The sequence below is a fragment of the Octodon degus genome, unplaced genomic scaffold (assembly GCF_000260255.1).
Source record: "Octodon degus isolate 3935 unplaced genomic scaffold, OctDeg1.0 scaffold00118, whole genome shotgun sequence".
Taxonomy (NCBI): domain Eukaryota; kingdom Metazoa; phylum Chordata; class Mammalia; order Rodentia; family Octodontidae; genus Octodon; species Octodon degus.
Window position 1 is genome coordinate 4,897,620 of NW_004524694.1, and position 12,242 is coordinate 4,909,861.

Genomic DNA, 12,242 nt, shown 5'->3' on the forward strand with positions numbered 1-12,242 from the left:
GAGGAGGAGGAGGAGGAGGGAGAGGGAGAGGTCTTGCTTTATCTTGGTCTTAACCATCCAGCACAAAAGTATAAAAATGAAGTATAAAAAGTAAAGCCATATTAATATGCTGAGCCGTAAAAGACTCAAGTCAACAACTTCTGACATTGCCAGTCCTATGGAAAACCCACTACTATTATAGAGTACTGTACTATATTGGAATATTTTGCTGAATTCACACACCTGCAATATTTTAATGACAATGGAACATCCATCTCTGACAAAACTAAACAAAAAAAGGGGATAAAAATGAAGGAGAATTTGTACCTGTATACTCAAAATAGGATAGATACACAGCTACTTTCTCTTAATTCAATGAATAGAAAGATTTGTTCTAATAGTGTTTGTGGACAGGATATCATGTCTGCATCTTGTAGAAAAAATAACCACTAGGAAGACAGTATGCAATGTGCTAATTATTGAAACTGGCCTACCAATTTGTTTTGAAACTGTATCATTGCTATTTGTTTCTCAATAAAATTTTGGAAAAAATAGACAAGTCAGGGAGCATCAAAATTCCTTTCTTGAAATTATAGTATAAAGCTACTGTGATAAAAACAGCATATTATTGGAAAAAAACAGATGAAGATCACATAAAATCCCAAATACATTCAGCCACCTCATCTTTGACAAAGGGGCCAAATATGAACACTGGGGAAAAAATGGCCTCTTTAATAAAAATTCCTTGAATAACTGGCTTTCTAGATGCTGATGACTAAAACTAGGCCCATGTCTACCACTATGAACTAATGTCAAAATGTATCAAAGTTCTAAATATTAAAACAGAAATACTAAATCTAGTGGAAAAGAAATAAGTAGAAATCATGAAGACATAAGTGTAAGCAAAGACTTCATGAAAGAAACCTGTCTGCGTGGAAATGCAAAGGTGCAACAACTGGGATCTCATCCCATTAAAAGCCTTTTCACAGCAAAATAAGTCACCAACATAGTGGGTAACAATTCAGAGAGTGGGAAAAAATTATGACCAGTTGTCCCTCAGACAAAGGACTTCTATGTAAAATATATAAAGAATTGAGATAAATCATGCCCTCAGTTCTAAGACCAAATAAAAAAAATGGACATTTGAGATAAATATGCATTTCTCAGATGAAGAAATACAAACAGTAAATAAGTGAAAAAGTATTCAACATCATTTATCACCCAAGAGAAGCAAATTAAAACAACACTGACATTCTATCTCACCCCAGAAATAGTGTCTATCATCAAGAAATCAACCAACAAATGCTAGTGGCGCTGTGGAAAGAAAGGAACTCTTGTCCACTGTTGTTGGGAGTGTAGACTGGTTCAACCACTGTGGAATTCAGCATTGTGATTTCTTTTTCTTTCTTTCTTTTCTTTTTTTCCTGTATTTTAGGGAAGGGTCTACACTACTAGATCAGACTAACAGTGATTCTCCTGTTTACAGCCTCCCAAGTTCTGGGATTCCAGGTGCATGACACCATACCCAGTCTCAGTTGCCATCTCAGTGCACCCTGAGGGTGGGGCCCGCACCGCAGGCCTGGGGATCAAACCCCTGGCCCCCGTGGCAGGCACTTTAATCCACTGGGATATATGGCTGGCCCTGTGATTTCTTAAAAAATTAGGATTAGCTACCCATTCAACTCAGCTATTCCCTTCATGAGTATTTACCAAGAATGAAAACCATCATACCACAGCAATATATATGCACCAATGTTTGTAATAGCAGAATCTGTAATAGCCAAATCTTGGAAACAACCCAAATGCCCATCAGTCTAGGAATGGAGGATAAAGATGTGATAATTTTGTACAATTGAGTACTTACTCAGGCATAAAGAAGGATAAACTTTAGACTTTTGTAGGGAAATGGATGCAACTTGAGACTATACTCACAAGTGAAATTAACTAAATTTGCACATGTAAACATCATATTGTCTTCCCAGTGTGAGAAACTGAAACAGTAAATAAGATCCAAAATGCACAATACACATTTTGAAATGGCATGAAACTCTTTAAAAGGAAAGAGAAACTGGGATGGGGAAAAGAGAGAACAAGCAAGGAGAAAGGAAATTATGTACTTATACAAAATAGTGAAAATAGTTGTACTACTAATTTCTCTTGGTTCTTTGAAAACAAAGGTTTGTGCTTATATTATTTGATCAATTTTTCATATCTATGCCTTATAATGTGAGCAACTACTTTGAAGATAACAGTACACACAATGTATCCATCATTGTTTCTCTCCTATTATCTTGTCTTGATATTTTGAATCATTAAAAACAATGATTCAAAATTTTTTTGAATTTTCCCTTTTAAATAAAAAAATTAAAATAAGTTTTTCCCTTTAAAATAAAAAATTCTGTGATTAATGAATGTACTAATGGTAAGTTGGATGTATTGATAAAGAACACTAAGTAGTTCTTCACTATCAAACTATGAAGAAATTTTTTAAAATTAGTGCTATCCATCTCATTTGAGAGTAAAGTGAAATATAAGTGGTTAAGAAAAGGTGTTGCTACAAATTAATTTACTAAAATAAAGTATTATTGTCAGTTCATGCTGCCATAGAAATATGTTTTCAAATGACTTCTGTTAAAAAGTAAAAGCCTCACAGAACAAAGAGAAAAATTCTTATGCAAGATCATTAGAGCACTCTTAAAACAAAAAACAGAATAAATAATTAAATTCTACTACATTTGCATAAATTATTAATATACAACCACTAAAACATTGTTAATATGGTTATTTAATAGTGAGAAAAAATGTAACTAGATAATTGAGCAAATTTGACAATTATATAGTTTATACCAAAACTGGGGAGTATGTGCAGAAATGAGGCAGTAAGTTTAAATGTGTGAAACATACATAGAAATAATAATTTCTTTTTGTTCTCAAAATTTGCATTATTAAAATAATGGCCATGGATAATTAGCACATCCACCACCTTGCACTCCTATTGGCTCCTTACTGATATTGTAATTACTCTAACTTCACCATATGGACTCTAGATATGGATCAAAGTATCACAATGTACTTCATAAGTATGCACAAATAGTATGTCTGTCAAAAATGAAATTAATAGTAAAAATTTATGCCTATGGAATGTTTAAAAGGACACTGCTAAAATAGAAAAGCAATTTAAGACATTGACCTTATGACAGTAAAAGTGTATAGTATGACTCAATTGGGAGCACATGATTGATTTTAAATAGGGAAATCATAACATCTTATGCTATTTGGAATAAGTTTTATTAAAAGGTCATAATAAATTTGAACTTATAACCAATTTATACCCATTTTATAGATAAGAAAGTCTTGCTAATTTACTGAGATGGTATTTCAAGAGCAGACTTCTCTCTCTGTACCTATCAAAACCACTATCTAGTAACCCAGAAAGCAATGAAAATTGGATGATAAAAGTCAATATGAGGTTTGATTCCCAGCATGCTGTGCCAGCCCTGACCCCAGATTGAGCTCAGACTGGGACTGAGACTGGATGTGGTGGCTCATGCCTATAATCCCAGTGCTGGGGAGGCTGAAAACAGGAGGAACACTACAAGTCCAATCTGTGTAATGAAACCCTATAGACCTTGTATTAAATAAATAAATAAGTAAATGAATAAATAAATAAATAAATAAATAGCAGTGTAGTACAGGAGGTACTGCAAGAGGTGGGTGTTCGAAGTACAGTCTTGTGGGAAGATCACAACTCAGGCATGGGAGAGAGGGAATCCATTGTTAGTGCATGCTTGCTTGGGGCTGGATTCTTTTACTTCTAAGTGTGGGTGTTTTGCACGAGTTGCATTAGCTATGGCATCTCTGACATTCAGCCACTGGGCATCCAACTGTGTTCCAAATTTACTTGGGATTTCCTCTTTCTTTCCTGGGTTGTTTGCTCTGGGCCCTTGCTTGATTTCTGAACTATTCCCATCCTTTACCTGGAAGTGTCACAGTAAAATTTACCTTGTTCTCATCTTTACCAAGTGTTCTTAGGAGGTTGTGGCATGAAGTTCAGAGTGAAGACAATTCTAGTTTAGGTGCTGGTTGGTTGACCTCAGGGGTGAACCTTGCTGGATTAAAGAATTACTAGGGACCAGGTAGAGTGCTCCTCTGGGCACAGCTGTGAGAGTTTTTACTGAGAAGGTTGATCAGCCTGGTAGACTACGTGGGGGAAGGCTTTCCCTCAGTGGGGACAGTCACTACCTAGTTGGCTGGGGACTCAGATAAAAAGAAAAGCTTTCAAACAATGCTTTCTTACTCCTAATTCTGGGATATCCTGTTTCTCCAACCTGTGGATAGCAGAATGACAAGTCCTCTGGCCTTTGAACTTCAGAACATACACAAATAGCTACTCCCAAGTTCTTAAACACTTGTTCTCTGACCAGCAATTACAGGACCCTTTTCCATTCTGTGACATTTGTTTTTGGACTGAATCATGCCACTGGCATCCAAGGTTTTCCAGCTTTCAAATCACGAGACAATTTCTTTAATGAATCTCTTATCTATCTATGTATCTCTCTATGTATGTATGTATGTATGTATGTATGTATGTATCTATCTATCTATCTATCTATCTATCTATCTATCCATTATCTATTGTCTATCTCTTATCATCTATATTCTATTGGTCTACCTTTCTGGAGAACTCTCATTAGTACAGACAGATATAAATTCTGTTATTATTGAGAAGTTATCCTGGAGTTTGCCCAATTTATGAAATAAAAATTTTGAAAATTACATTTGCATAACTAACTGGAGTTCTTTAGGACACATGGTATACAGTTGTCACCAAGAGAATAGAACAGAAAGAATTGTATTTTCCTGTGACACATGACAGAGCTGACCAAAAAGTTTTATGGGTGCCATTGCCATTCAAGAAGGAGGCCCAGTGCAAGAAGAGGCATGTCTGCCTTAGCAACAGTGTTTGAGAAGTTTTAACTTGGTTGGTGTCATCTGTTAATTATGAGATAGCTTGAGAGAAAAAATGTGTTGGAAAGGGTGCTGTGAATCAGGGGTCACAAACAATGTATATCATTGGAGTTGAGCAATCTCTTTAGGTTAAAATATTTTAAGGAACTGAAAATATAAACAATTTAGCTTTTCCTCTCTGGTACCTGGAATTGAACTCAGGACCTTATGCTTGCTAGGCAGGTGCTTGTGCCATTCAGCTATATCTCCAGCCTAAGAATATAAACAATTTAAATAGCAAAATAAAGATTGATGATAGGAAACCAAAGAGTTGACCTTTTGAAAAAGGGATCTGGGAAGGGAGAGAAAAAAAAAAGAAACAGAAAATCATTAAGTTATTGCATAGGCAGATTCCATGCTTTGGTACAATTCAATATTGTTTTGGAATTTTACTTATCAGGGTGGTGCATTTCAGAGACGTAAAGTGCCGTTTAGTGGTCCATGGGGTAAGTATGCTTGTTTTTCTTAATTCAGTTTATTGGCACATTTCAAGTATGCATAATGATCACATCCATCATAGGAAATCTGTACCTGCACAGGATATAACTTGATTCTTTTTTTCCATCTCTCTCCCCTCCCTTCAGCCTCTCTTCCCCTTCTTATTTACCAAAGCTTTGCTTCTGTTTTTTCTCATTGCTTCCCCTTCCCTTCCTTTCTCCCACTTCTCCCCCTAGTTGCCCCTCCTATATGAACATCTTCTTCCTCTCTCTTGCTCCTAAATGTGGGACATCTCCAGCCTGTGGACAGCAGAATGGCTGGTCCTCTGGCTCCCGGACTTCAGAACGCACACCAAGAGCTACTCCAAGTTCTTAAGCACTTGCTCTCTGACTGAGAATTACAGCATCCTTTTCTATTCTGTGACATTTTGACCCTTCCTTACACCTTTTGAATTCTCACACCACAGAAACAGTGTAGTATTTGCATATGTGTGCCCAATTCATTTCACTTAAAGGTATGGCCTCAAGGTGCACACTGGTTTTTCATATTGTGTAATAGCGATAGAATGTAATTTGTGGAATTTATAATGGGACAAATAAAAAATGTGTTAAGCTCTCATAGGATACTTCTTATAAAAAACAATTATCTAAGTTTTCCAAATAAATCTATTTTCATATCTAAGGAAGAAAGTTATTTCTTTGAGGAGACCCAGGCTGTAACATCACCATGTCTGGTAACTTATGGTGCATAATTCTCCTGATAGATATGCCACATCTGTGCTTTACATCTGTACTTAAGGAAAGAGGGGTGGCTGGGCCGGGCCTGGACTAACACATGCATGGGGCACATGAGCCTGCCTTGCCCACACGTGACTGCACCAGACTTCACTAGTGAGCAGTGACATTATTTTTTTCTAGAGCCAGAATGTCAGTCCTTCTCAGCAGCTCAGGGAAGCATGCATGAAAGTCACACTGCCACTCAGAGTTAGCATGTGTGCTTCAAGCTGTGGACTGTCCTTGGGATACATCTCTTAGTGTCCTTTCTGGGGCTAATATGCTCTATTTCTACTCAAAGCTTAATACTGAGAATAGTGAAATATGTAAGCATAACTGATTAACTTCATGATATATTTGAATTTTATATTGTCTATTTAATACTTGTGCCTTAAAATTTTAGTTTTTGTCCCTTAAGATTTTAAACTCTATAGTATATTTATTAAGTACTTGAACTAAGATTTTTGAATAGTCTGAACATTTTGCATATCAACATTCATGGGTTGGAGATAATTTTTTAATGATTTTAATGAAAGAATAGTTAGAATTATCTCCTTAATATTTAAATTTAAATTTCTGGGTTTTTCTTTTTTTTTTGCATTTTAGGAAAGGGTCCACAGGGTATTCAGAGTCTCACTACTAGATTGGACCCCTAGTGATCCACCTGTTTACAGCCTCCCAAGAGCTGGGATTACATGCAGGTACCACCACATTCAGTCTCAATTGCCATCTCAGCAATCCCCAGGGCCTAGGCCGGCAGAGCAGGCCAGGGGATCAAACCCCCAGTCCCTGAGTCTGCTTGCAGGCACTTTATTCTGCTGAGCTATTTGGCCAGGCCTTAAATTTCTGACTGACATGCAATATGCACACATACTTATGATATATATATGATATTGTGAGTTTTGCATACACTGGCTTATTTATTTATTTATTTATTTATTTATTTATTTTTTCTTTCTAACTTTAATATTATTTTCTTTTTTATAATTTTATTGATAAACAAATAGCAATGAGACAGTTTCAAATCAAATCGCTAGGACAGTTTCAATAATTAACAAATTGCATACATTCTTTTTAGTGGTTAATTGCTGTACAAGATGCGGACTTGAGATCCTATTTACAAACATCATTAGAACAAATCATTCTATTCATTAAGAGAATGCAACTATATATCTATCCCAACCACTTTGAATACACAGATACAAAATGGATATTCATCTGTATACCCTTTTTTTTGTGAAGTTCCGCTATTTGTATATTATAGGTGTGTAAACTCAGCAAAATATTCTAAAAGCATCCAGTAGCCCATAATATCACTGGGTCTTCTGTTTAACTGGCAATGTCAGAAATTGTTGACCTGAGTCCCCCACAGCTCAACATAACAGCATGGCTATACTTCCTATATTTCGTCTTCATACTTTTCTACTGGATGGTTAAGACCAAGGTAAAGCAGGACCTATGCAACAAGAGTCATACACTGGCTTTTCATCAACTCTAATTAACATATATTTCACCTTAAATTTTATCATTTTTTAAATGGTGAGTACATTCAAATTTCTCTCTCTCTCTCTCTCTCTCTCTCTCTCTCTCTCTCTCTCTCTCTCTCTTTTCTTTTGGCAGAACCCGGGATTGAACTCATGCCCTTGCGCTTGCCAGGGAAGCACTTACTCCCCTGAGCCATCTCCGTGGCCCCCAAATTTCTCTTTTCTACTTACAGTTAGCTAATGGCTGATAGCTTTATCTTTGTTTATTCAAACCTGAAGCTGTCACTGAATTAACTCTAATATTATTCCTTTGGAAAACACAATTAATTAAATAAAATATTTTTCCCGGTGCTTTTTAAGAATTCACAAGCTGGGCCAGGGAGATACCTCAGCAGCACAAGCTCCTGCTTGGCAAGCATAAGGTCCTGGTTTCAATCCATGGTACAGAAAAAAAAGCAAAGCAAAACAAACAAACAAAAACAAAAACAAAAAAACTGGTATTAATTCTTTTGGGCTGGGGAGATAACTTAGCTTTCTAAGTGCCTGCCTGGCAAGCACAAGGACCAGGGTTCAATCCCCTGAATGACGTGTTGTGCTGGAGCTGGAACTTCAGGCATGTTGTGCCAGCCACCAAAACTGGGTGTGGTGGCTGCAATCCCAGAGCTGGGGAGGCTGAGACAGGAGAAATTCACAAGCTGACACTTAGAATCCTAAGTTGGCATCCAGCCTGCAAATCTGTTAAGACCTTGTCTCAAAAACAAAAATAAAACCAAAATCAGCAAAATCAAAAAACCCAGAGAGGACTGGGCATGTGGTTCAATGAGAGAATGCCCCTGGATTTTATCTCATACTGGGCCTGGGGGACTGTCAGTCTATATTATTTTTTATTGGTTAATATGTGATCTTTTTATGCTTTGCTTATAGACTTAACTTATGAAGACAGCCTGATCTATCCTCATAGGCACTGTTCATTTCCCAGGGCTGCTAGTGAACATTACTTTAACTGTTGCCATAAAACCATTCAAATCCACCATCTCTCAGTTCTACAGGTTAGAATTCCAAAGTCAGTTTCACTGGGTCTCCATTCACCTATCTGCAAGGTTCCTGGGGCTCTTTAGGGAAGAATCCCTTCCTCAGTTTTGCAGTTCTTGCTCCCTAGACTTCTTCCCTTCCAGTCTTTCTGCAGAGTCAGGTGGTAACAAGTTCAAATCTCTCTCCCACAAGATCATCACATTAAATTTTATCTTCTATTGTAGCAATTCCTTCTGTTTCCTTTTTTGTAAAGGCACTTTCAATGTTATTTAGGGCACCTGGATAATTGATAGTCATGTCTATATCCCAAGATCCTTAATTCAATTACATTTGTAAACTATCTTTCACCTTTTTTCAATAAGGTGAAATTTACCTGTTCCAAATTTTAGGATTTGCCATCGATATATATTCACCATAGTCCAGCTTATCACAGGCATCCCAGAGATTGTTTATAATATACAAATTAAGCAAGACAAATATCCATAAAGACTCGTGATTATATTCATAGTAACTCAAGTCAAGAAATGTCACGACTGCTGTAATTACACACAGCTGAAAGCACACTGGTTTCCTCGGCTCTGTTCTCAATTTGCAAGTTTTCCGTTGCTGTGATAATGTATTTCTGTGGCTTCGGCCACAGTTACACATGAACTTCTTCCTCGTTAAGGTTGCATGGCTTCAGAAAGTTTGAGCTGGCTTCAGAGGTGCATAGACATCTGTGTGCACATTGATACCACAACATTCGATTGGTGTCAGGATGTATCTTCTTTACATGTTATCCAGGAGGGAAAACATTCAGGCACACAAGACGTGATCAAATAAGTATTTGCCTGTGAAATATTTGTCCTCAGTTGTTAGAGCAAAACCTACATTCTTTTAACCAAATAGACAAAAATCCCTGCTCTTAAATGTTTTCAGTATTTGGGGAACACAAACTATAATGATATTGCACTGTTTCTGGCAAGCATGAAAATCTAATGTAGGTTGAGTGTATGATATGAAAACAGAAAATCTATGATTTCTGGATGATTCTCTTATTTATTTTCTCCATTTTCTCCTCCTTTCCTTCCTTCCTTCCTTCCTTCCTTCCTTCCTTCCTTCCTTCCTTCCTTCCTTCCTTCCTTCTTTCTTTTTTCTTTTTCTTTTTGGTGGTGGAGGAGTCCTAGAGATCAAACTCAGGCCTCGTGCATGCTGGGCAAGAACTCTCCCAGTGCACTACATCCTCAGCCCTCTCTTGTTTCTTTTCCCACGTGGAGAAGCTATAACTACAGGAGCAGCTTGATGACTGCATGGCCATAATGTAGAGCAACGGCAAGTTTCTAAGCAATTTGAGCCCATTTCTGGCGATCTCAGAAATTTACCTTGATTTTCAAGATTTCCTTAAAGGAAATAAAAGCATACTGAAAATATGTCGTATCTCATATGCCACAGCCACATCATGTGCCCTGACACTGGATACAGTCCTTGGCAATCCTCTCAGAAGTTTGGCGGGTCCACCTACATTTCTTAGAGCTTTTGAGCATGTGCACTATAAGAAAAAAGAGCAATAGCATTTTTTTCTCATAAACTTTATGAAAAATGGATTTTATTCCCAAGCACTCAACAGTAAGACTTGCTAGCATGACATTGCTTCAGATTTAATGATGTTGTGTATTAGCAACATCATAAGATGAGCCTCAGGTGACTTGGAAATGGACTTCACTGGTGTAATTTTTTTTCTCTGTGAGGTTTTATTTTTTAATAAGAAATAGAGAGATAAATAAATTAAAAATATGAAAGTATTCTTTCTTGAGGAACTAAAGTTTCCTTAAAATATATTTTTCTCATATATGAAATTGGTTTACAGGCACTATAGAAACTATTTTTTAACATTCTACTTATTATATGCATTAGAATGTCAATTAGTATATAATTGTTTCTGGGGCTAAATTTCACTTAGTTAATGCAAACATTTGATGATCTCATTTACCATCCTGACAGTTCAAATAAGTGATCATGGATTCTAGGTTAAAATCCCTGCAAATACTTACATAGGCTGGAAAAAACAAGCATATTTATAGACTATCTAGTATTGAGAAATAAACCCACCTTCACTTATATGACTGTGGATTCAATTGTATCAGACAATGTCCTTATTTCTTGCTAGATATGTAATATACACAATAATACCTTGGTTTTCTCTGCTCACCAACAATTCAGTTCTCAAACAAAAGTGTTGGACAAAATTTTGCTTCAGTTCACAGACTCTCCATGGGGTAACAAACACAACTGTGACTATATGGACATCTTCCATAAACAAATACAAATATGGCCATCTTCCAATCTTCCCCAAATTCATAAGCAAATTGTCATTAATCAAAATTGATCTATCTATCTATCTATCTATCTATCTATCTATCTATCTATCATCTATCTATCTATCTATCTATCTATCTATCTATCTATCTTAACCAACATAACTTTAGTGTGTTGGGGAGAGGACTTGTTCTCTTTGTAATTACCTGGTAGTCTCATGTAATAGAATCATGCTCTGAGGTCATTGCCTGTTTTACTGAACACTTTCTGGAATACAAATATTATACACTTTGTTCTGGTATTCTTACAGAACCATATTTAAATGACATTTTATTTTAAGATTTAGCGATCTTAATTGAACATTTTAAAATTTTAAACCATTAAGATATGTAAGCAAATAATTAGGGAAATAATATCTGCTTGACTGGAGCCTTAACAAATAATTAAAGCATTATCCGGGTAGGAAAATGTTTTGTATCTGTGGTACAGTTGTAGCTTCGCAGTAACTGTCTATGTCCCTGGCAGTGTTGTATGTATCAGGTGTTCAATAAATACTTATTAAGTGATTAAATTGAAAGCTTCACGTTAACATTTCCGTAACAATATCCAAAACACTATTATAAGACTTTTTACATATATAATCTCAGCATCAATATTTCAAAAAAAATCTATAAAATCCAAGTGGGGCAAAGGTCTTTCAATAAGCCTCAAAAACCTATAAGAAATTTTATAGTTCCTTATGCTTTAAGTTCATATGCCCTACTAAAGTGTTTTCTTTACTGATCTATTAGTATAACAAATAAATGGATCTTCTAAGAATAAGTAAGAAGAAGATAGTTAGGAAACCAAATTCAAATTCTTACAGAAAGTTCTTATTCAATCAACCAAGCTTGTGTCCTAGTGTATCTCTGCCAAGACACAGACGGTCTGAGTCAAGCTTCCAACCTCCTGAAATTGATGGATGTTGACACTACAGAAATGTGGTGGAATGAAGCGCACATATTTTGCTCTTGAAAATTGTTAGTTAGAATGTTACTGAGTATCAATGTGTTGGTTCATTTTACTTCTTAAATTGGCTAGATTAAGAAGCTCCTGGAGAAGTGTTTGGATCAGGGAGTGAAATCCTCCTCAGTAGGTTGATCACAAAGCTGCCTGCAGTGTGTAGGTTTGGAGGCATGGCTCTGGAGGATGCCCGTAGAGAGGGTCTCTGTCCTAGGTTCTCTCTTGTATGCTG